The sequence below is a fragment of the Polypterus senegalus genome, chromosome 7, assembly GCF_016835505.1.
Source record: "Polypterus senegalus isolate Bchr_013 chromosome 7, ASM1683550v1, whole genome shotgun sequence".
In the NCBI taxonomy this organism is placed as follows: domain Eukaryota; kingdom Metazoa; phylum Chordata; class Cladistia; order Polypteriformes; family Polypteridae; genus Polypterus; species Polypterus senegalus.
In genome coordinates this window covers 33,807,054-33,816,674 of record NC_053160.1, presented here as the reverse complement: position 1 = coordinate 33,816,674, position 9,621 = coordinate 33,807,054, and positions in this window count along the sequence as shown.

Below are 9,621 nucleotides of genomic sequence, written 5' to 3'. Positions count from 1 at the left end.
AGAGGAGGAGGTGCAGAATGGATGCCTCATATCTGTGGATTTTAAAAAAAATTTGATCCTGAATTTGTTTTAATTTTGGGCTTTTTTAAATTATTTATTGAATTATTTTTTTGGTTTTGGAACTTCACCTTGAACACAGGAATTATTTATTGGATTATTTATTAATTTAAAATGAGAAGATGCACTGTTTTCATTTTCTTTGAATTGCTCTTAAAAGCACTTGTGAAATAAAAACTCTTTCACTTTAACACCCATCCCTTGCAGTCACCATGTGTGTGCCCTTACTTGTCATGGCCCAATACTCAGTTATGACTATCAACTAATGTGGATTCCAGAGGCTCCCATTGTGGTTTTGGGAGATCAAACCAACCCTCACCGTCACAGAAGGAACGCTACTCCACTGGCCCTTGAGCAAGGCCCTGAACCTGCATTTGTTCCAGGGGCACTGTACAAATAGCTGACCCTGCTCTATGACCCCAAAACTCTCTGGAGAGTAACTTGGGGGTATGTAATAAAATGACAAATTTCTAATACAAGAAATTGTGTATGGTGAATAAAGTATTACAAATCACAAAAAAAACAGTTAGTTACATACTACATGCTCTGTTCATAGTTCAAAGATTCTTAGAGTCAGTATTGTCACATCAACATGCAACATGTCACATCTTTACAGCGCCATGATAAGTGAGTATAACTACATACCTAGAAGTCCCTTTCAAATCCTAAGTTAAAAAACTTCTATAAATATAATCAATTAGAAGTGCAAAGTAACACTTAAACAAATTAAGGATTGTCAAGAACTACCTTGATGGCCTTAAAGGGGAATACTAGCCAAAGATGGCAATAATAAAAGGCTGCTAAATTGAAGAAGCAAATTGGGTATTTTTTCTTGTATAGTCAATTTAATTTTATTTAATTTTAAGTAATACAGGACATCTTTTTTCAATACAGCATGAATTCATGGAAGCACTCCTCCAATTGCAAAGGAAGAAGCAGATAACTAAGAGAGTTTTAAAGACTGTTATGATAAGGTTTCCTTATCTTGCAGTAATATCCCTGCTGAAGTTAATCTGGAGGGTGGAAATTTATGATAAACTCAAAGCTGCTTGATAAGTAAAACAAAAGTTACATTACATGATTTCTAGTCGTTGGGTATTGTCAGACTTGTAGTCGCTCATTTCATTGTCAGAAAATGTCAATTTACACAGCTGAAAGTCTACAGTCCTACCGTTCTCCCAGTTCAGTCATGCCCGCTCCTTTATGTGATAGCCAGTAATGTGTTGTCTGATTAAGCTGGTCCTGTACAAAGGGTTAATAGGTACAAATATTTCAGCCATAATCTCTGCTCTTTTTTATTTTGTTCTGCTCTGTTAAGGTCACTTAAAAAACAGCCATTAGACAAGCAAGCTTCTTTTCTGTTTGTGAGGTCCAGAACACCTGCGTTCCTTATTCCTTGCTGTGACTGCTTCTGAATAGCTAAGGTATTGTAAATGAAAGCTACGACTGAAAATTGCTGGAAAAGACACCTTAAATAAATATTATTGTCTAGAAAGATCTAGGCCAAGAGTATAACCAGGATATGTGGTCAAGAGAGGCAGGCACTTGAAGATGTCTTTACTAGTTTTAGTAATAGTAATATAGGCTATATGCACAGTTTCTTCTGCATTCTGTGTCAGCCAGCTTCTTCACTTCCGGTGCTGATATTAACACTAGAATAAGTGCTTATCTGATATTTGGACTTCAGTCTTCACAAATTACACACTTCATGTCAAACTTTGACTAAATTTGAGTACTAAACATAAAAACAGTTTGTCTGTTAGGTATGTGTTCAACATTTCTTGCATTTCCTGTCATCCTACACTTGTATAGATCTTTGTAGACACAGAACACACGTGGAATGCATGTGTTCCAAATAACAATACTGTATATTATTTAGCCTATACAGCTCTAGGTACCTGACTCCCTGACAAATAAGGCTTGAGCCTGGAGAGCTTTTTGCCATTTCTGGAGCGGTTTTTGGGGGATAGGACAGAAGGTTTGGGCTTATCGACACATTTACAACACAAAAGACGCTAAATGGAGAGGTGCGAGCGGATTTAAGGTGGGCCGGGTTTACAAGTTTTTTCGTAGGCTTTAGTAATTCTAGTGTTAAAGCAGTCTAGCTATTGCGTTTTTCACCCGAAAGCTTCAAGATGCCCAGATTTACAATGAACGCCGTTAAGCCTCATTATTCAAACATTGTGCCAAACGTCAAGAGCTAAAAAGGAAAAGGGCTTCAAAATATAGGTTTCAAGCTACATTCACAATCACGATAGTAAGATCTGGACATATTGAAATCTTGTGTCTACTGTAAACTTACATGAGACAAATATGTGATTACATTAGACTTCCTTAAAAAAAACAGAATCTCAATAATTATTCATTAAACTTTATTCTTGGACAGGTGAAAATGTATGTAAGTTTAATACATAATAATATGAGTCTGCTGGACATCTTACCTTGTAAAAAAAGTGAATGTCTGTGTCTGAGCCAGCAAAACGGTGAATGCCAAACCTCTACTTCATTGTAAGGGTCTCAGTTTGTTTTCTCAGCTGGAGGATCTCCTCTCTGAGAGACATGTTTTCATCAAGCACTGTGTTGACAACTGCTGGATCTGGAGCTGAAGTGTAGTTGTGGTTCTCAAGAATTTTATCATCTTCTCCTTACCCGGTGTATCATCCTCCATCTGTCACTTTCTCCTTTCCCAAACCTTGTTCTTGAAAGTGGAACAGAGAAATTGTTCCCCTCAAACAATGCAGGAACCACTCCCTTCTTCAACAGTCGCCACATTGTCTCAGACCCTGGCTCGCAAAAAATCCTCTTTGTTAAAACTCCAGCTGCAGACGCAGGTGTGGAGACGAACCGTAAAGCTCTCTCTCTCTCTCTCTCTCCAGATAGTGATGATCCATTTAAATCGGGTTTCCGCTTAGGAGGGAAATGTATGAGAGCTAAGTACCTTATTGTACTTACTGGAAGCTCGTCATGAAGGTACACAACAATTTTCAACTGTAGAGCCATTTGTATGCTGAAACTTAATCTTCTTTTATTTTTTAACATTTTTGCAAATAAACAAAAATCACAAGTGCAGTACAAACAATGGAAGTGATTGAGCTGGCCGAGATTTCACCAGAAGTATGTGAGCACTTACCATATGCCTGTCTGACCAACATACAACACATCGCCACTATCACAAATCTGATCTTATCCTGGAAAGAGTTTGGAAATCCTTAGTTGTGATTTCAACATTATGATAGCTGGAGACAGGCGTATTAAGAGATTAGCACACTTTACATCCTTTGTGACGATTTTACACATTATATTAGTGATTGTTTTTGATATGTAGATAATTCAAATGAAAGACGCCCATCTTTAGTCAGAAAGCTTTCATCACCTGAAAGAAAAAGCAGACATTCACCACATTATTACAGAGAGGATGTGCTCATTTTTCTGGTATGGGAGACTTGCCTCTCTTTATTTTTGCCTGTGTAAACACACCAAGTGATCGCCTTTAAGATGCAACTCATCGACTTTCCCATGCATTACAGTGTGCTGTGCTGTTGAAGGGAATTGGCAAACAACAGATTAGGTCATCGTTTGAAGAAGACGTCTGGCAGCATTATGCTTGGGTCACATATTAACAGAGATATACATCACAGCTGCAAGTTTTGAAGATCTGGTTGTTATAAGGGAAAACTGGAGGCAGATTGTGAGACTCTTGAACTTACTTGGGACAAAAACTGACATACTTTCTTGTGGTTGAGATTTTGCAACAGGGAACTTTTCAGTGTTTAGTTTATTCAGATTAGTTGGACATTACAGCTGCCTTTGCCATCTTTTAGAAATGTGTTCAGTTTGGCTCCTCTGCACGCTTTCAAGGAGGCAGTAATCCCCTTCATTTTTTTGTCTTTCTCAAGTTTTATTGTTGCAGGTGGCTCTACTTTTCTCTCAAATGTGAGTCCCAGATTGAATAACCAAGTAGCAAAACATTTTGAAATGGCCCAGTGATAAACACTTGCTTTTCTGCTAAAAAAAGTGAATCTTTTGTTTTGGCAGGTAACATTAATTCTGAACGCTAACTCTGGAATTTCTGTCATTTTGAAAATTATTCTACCCAGTTGCCCAACTACAGTCCATATCAGGTCCACCTACATGGCTGCCTAGGATTTTTCAATAATTAAGAGCTAATGATGAAGTTCTAGGTGAAGCAGAAGTGAATTCTTGAAACCACATAATGTCACAATTACAGAGGACATGAGCAAAGGAAAAATAGTCTTGTAGCAGTTATGAATTAGTGTGACACTTACTGTGGTTGGTGCCTTACCAGCTCGAGTGCTCGGGCTAACTGAAGCTTACAGAACTGCCTACAAGAACTTCTTTTATTCCTAAGGCGTAGCCAAGACCCCTATCTAAGAAAATAAACAGCTAAGAACAAAGCAAAGGTATAAAAGGCAAACAACAAGTTGGTGGAATGCAGTACTCTGAGGAATGGAACCAATTAAAAATTAGAAATATCAAAGCAAACTAAATAGAGACCCTAATCAAAATCCAGACTTTTTAAAAGCATGAAGCACTAGGTTGTTGTACCGTGTTAGCCATTATGAATGTAGAGAAAAGCCAAGCAAAATGACACCTTTTATTGGCTAACTAAAAAGATTACAATATGCAAGCTTTCGAGGCAACTCAGGCCCCTTCTTAATCTTTTTAGTTAGCCAATAAAAGGTGTCATTTTGCTTGGCTTTTCTCTAAAAGCATGAAGCAATTCAAACAAATCAGAAGAGCCAACAGCCTACCTGCTGCAAACAAAGTCTTCAATATGCAAACATTTTCAGAAACATCAAAAAATGATGCATACACACAGTATAGGTGACACGAATGCAAAAAAGCCACCAAGGCAAGTAAACAACATCTAATACAAAAAAAATATGGAGGAAAGCAGAGATGTTACAACTAAGTTAAGAAAACTAAAAGCATAAACTGTAAATGTGAAATCTTAATCGTAATGGACAGACTAAATAAGGATCTGGAGTTCTACCTCCCATAGGTACTGGCTCACAGCGATTTCAGAGCATTCAGTAAACCATGTGAAGTCAATATTGCGTGATAAATTACATTTTTACTTCAAACTATATTGAATTAATGATATGATGAAACTAGACCTCCAGCTCTGTACTTTTTTTCCTAATATGGTACCGTTTTGTCATTGAATTGGTCAACATAACCTGTCATCATAATTTACAGTGCTGGGTGCATGTAAAAGGCTATAAACAGAAGTTAGTCATACACGAAAAGAAAACTTCAATCACAAGAGACGTGGCTATTCCTTATGAGTTGACTTCCGGTTTGAGTGAAAGCTGGTGGGACTGGTTGCCGCTGCTCGCCAGTAACTAGACTGTTGATTTAGCTATGACTGATGATTTTGCTGGTGATATTGCCGTTATTGCTAATATCTCTCCGTGGCTGTGTATGGCTGTGTATGCATTAGCTTCAGCCTAATCCCATTTCGAAACTTACCTGGTTTGTTCTCTGGGTGCCTGAGCTGCTTGTGGCCTTGTCTGCAATGTGGACTGTTAGGATATTCACCTGGTTTATGTTTATGTTTATTGTTTGGTCTTTCCTGTCGCTCGCTATCCAACCTGCGATTGGCCTGCTCCAGTACTCAGCTGCAGAGCTTCTTCAACTGCTTCTCCACCAGTCTGTGCCTCTGCTGTCTGTGCTGCATTTCGCCCTGGACGTCATATTTCTCCCTTGTCGGAGATACATCCATCGTGGGTCCCACCAGAGATTCCGAATGGACACCTTGAAAGGAATGAATTCCTTCTGGTCTAACTCTTGGCACCCTCCACGTAACACAGATAGGAATGATAACCACAGTGGTTTGGCCAGCCTAGCTCAGTCGGCTACCACCGCTGCCAAATTTGACAGTACCATTGTCAATTTCTGTCTACTGAACATCCACTCACTCACGAGCAAGGGAGCATCTCATCCAGGATCTCCTCATTGACCGTAAGTTTGACTTTCTCTGTTTAACCAAGACATGGCAGCAACCTCAAGACTTTTCTCAACTTAATGAATCCACCCCTCGGGGTTTGTTTAAATTTGTCAACCCCGTGCCTCTGGCCGTAGAGGAGGTATTGCGATAATTTATCGTGAGAAGTGGAAAGTCCTGACATTGTCTGCTCCTGCTGTCAGCTCTTTTGAATCCACTGTGTGTCAATTGTCTGGGCCTATTCCTACCATCATTGTAACTGTCTACCGCCCCCCTAAATCAAACAACGATTTTTTGAACGACCTTGTTACCTTTCTTACCCATTTATCTACAATTACTTCAAACATAATTCTGTTGGGGGATTTTAATATACATATGGACAATATCAAGATCCCTCTCACTAGAGTCTTTTTATCTTGCCTTGAGAGTTTTGGATACCAGCAGTACACTGATGTTCCCACCCATTGTAAAGGACATATCTTAGACTTGATCTGCTGCTCTGGTGTTGTCCCTCTCGATGTTACAGCAAATAAACTCACTGTAACTGATCAGTTTCTCCTTTCATTTAATGCTAAACTTACTTTTTCTATTACTAAGCTCCCCCGTTGCATATCTTTTCGTAACTTTACGAATATTAACTTGATATTCTTAATTCTCTCGCTCCGTTAAAAACCATATCTGTTTCCTTTTCTGTTTTTGCCCCCTGGTTTACACCTGAACTCCAGCTTCTGAAAGCCAAGGGCAGGTAATTTGAACAGTTAATTTAAAAATACTGGACTCTTTGTTCACAAAGAGATGCATAAAAATCATGTACTTTATTATAAGGACTGCATAGCTCAAATCAAATCCAACTATTACACTCAGTTAATTTCTTGTAATGAAGGCAATACCAAGTCTTTGTTTTCATTACTTAATAATGTTACACAACCTCCAGACTCTCTACCATCTCACCTTTACTCGACTGCTCTTTGTAATTCTCTTATGTCTTTTTTTAATAAGAAAATAAAGAGGATACATCAGCACCTCTGTCCAGCATTTCCTCTGAACTACACTCACCTATTCACTCATTTTCCTCTTTCCAGCTTCCCACTTCCTCAGAAATCTCAGATCTCATCTGTAAATCCAAGCCATCTACTTGTCAGCTGGACCCCCTCCCTACAGTTCTGGTTAAAGCCTGCCTCCCCCTCTGGCCCCTCTTATTTCTGCTATAATTCACTCTTCTCTCACTACTGGTACTGTTCCTTCATCTTTTAAAACTGCTGCAATAACTCCAATACCGAAAAAACCTGGTGCAGATCTGTCTAACTTCAATAATTTTTGCCCTATTTCTAATTTGCCCTTCATCTCCAAAATTCTTGAAAAAATAGTAGCTATCACTCCCACTTATCTCATAATAATCTATATGAAAAGTTTCACTCTGGTTTTCGTCCCCTTCACAGTACAGAAACGGCACTTGTTAAAATTACTAATGACCTCCTTATGGCTGCTGACTCAGGTTTAATTACTATTCTCATCCTCCTTGATCTGAGTGCGGCCTTTGATACTATTTGTCATACCACTCTCCTTAATAGATTATCTCTGATTGGCATTGCCCACACTCCACTAGACTGGTTCAGCTCCTGCCTCTCAGGCCGCACTCAGTCCATTCAGCTTAAAACTTTCACATCCCAACCCACCGCTGTTACTTCAGGTGTGCCCTCTGTCCTGGGGCCTCTTCTTTTTATTATTTACCGTCTTCCCCTTGGCAACATCTTTTGTAAATATAACATCAATTTTCACTGTTATGCTGACGACACCCAGCTCTACCATGCTAGTAAACCCACCTCTTCCTTTCCGCCATGTTCATTTTATTGACTGCATTGCTGAAATGAAATCTTGGTTTTCTTCAAATTTTCTTAAATTAAACAGTGACAAAACTGAGGTTCTCCTCAATGGTACAAAATCATCATTATCTAAAGCAGATAATCTTTCACTTGCTATTGATAACTCCTTTGTTCCCCATCACCTCAGGTCAAGAGTCTGGGTGTCATCCTTGATAGTACTCTATCTTTCCAATCTCACATTAATAACATCACCCGGTCTGCCTACGTAATGTTAATCGCATCCGCCCTTCCCTCACTCCCCATACCGCTGCCATTTTGTTCACAGTCTTGTTACTTGTCATCTGGACTATTGCAATTCACTCCTCTTTGGTCTCTCTAATAAATCTCTCCATAAGCTTCAGCTAGTCCAGAATTCTGCAGCTCGCATCATTACTCGAACCCCGTCTATTCACCATATTACTCCGGTCTTGCAGCAGCTTCATTGGCTCCCGATTAAGTTTCGAATTGATTTTAAAATTCTGCTGTTAATATTTAAGGCCGTTCATAACCTCGCCCCTCCATATCTGTCCGACCTTCTTCATGTTGCCATTCCCTCCCGTAACCTTAGATCCTCTTTCTCCATTCATCTGACCGCCCGTCTCGCCCGTCTAACCATCATGGGGAGCACAGCATTCAGCCTTTCTGCTCCCGAGCTCTGGAACTCACTACCTACTGAGCTTAGAAATATCGAATCATTTTAGCCTTCAAATGTAAACTTATAACCAATCTGTTTTTCTCTATGATTACAGTGGCTTTGTTTGGTTTAAATTTTTATATTTTCTGTATTTTCTGATGTTTTAAGTTTTGTTTCTAATGTGTTTTTTATTTATTGTTTGTTCAGTGTCCTTGAGTGCTTAGAAAGGCGCCTTGTATAAATAAAATGTATTATTATTATTATTTAATGCTTTGTGGTGATCAATAAAATCATGGTTGCCCATAAAATCATAACATGCAAGTGTGTGTCAGAGGACAATGCTAAAGAAACTAGAAATAATCTCAACTGATGACAATGTTGTTCATTAAATGCATGTTTACTATTTAAATGGTTTTGCTTCACAGGGTTGCTGTATAAATGATTATACAGACATACGTCTTCCTTGTGTGTGTGTGTGTGTGTGAGTGTGTCAGCATCTTGACTGCTTCTTCTTTCTTGGTCTTCATCACTTAATCACCTTCTGTGACGTGCTTGACTCTTTGAAGGCAGTGCTCTTCTTCTTCTTCTTCTCTATTATGACTTTTTTTGTCACGTAATCAGCTTCAGTAATTTGCTTGACACTCATCAGATGTTGCTGATCTTCTTTTTCTTTCTACCATGTCTCTTTCTCAATCACTTTGCCATAAGAAACACATGAGCACAGATCACTTTGCCGAGGTAGCAGCTACATTAAATTTTTTGAATTTCCAAAATGTATCAGGTCATAATCTTTCGATGAAGACCCAATATTTTGCAAGTAATCAGATTGACCGATCTTGGCATATAATAAATATAAATACATCTGCTTTTTCTGATGTTGTAGTTGCTTTTAAGAGTCTTTTGGGGTCTTTGATTTCATTTATAACATTAGTTTTTGTTTCTGTTATTGTTTTATAACAGGTACAAATATTTTAAATCATTTCCACCATTTTTGCTTTTCCTTAGTCCCTGCCATTTTATGGAACAGATTCCATGACATAGCCATAGAAACTGACTGCAGGTGTGGGGTGTGTAGCATCATCATTGCAACATTTAAAAGG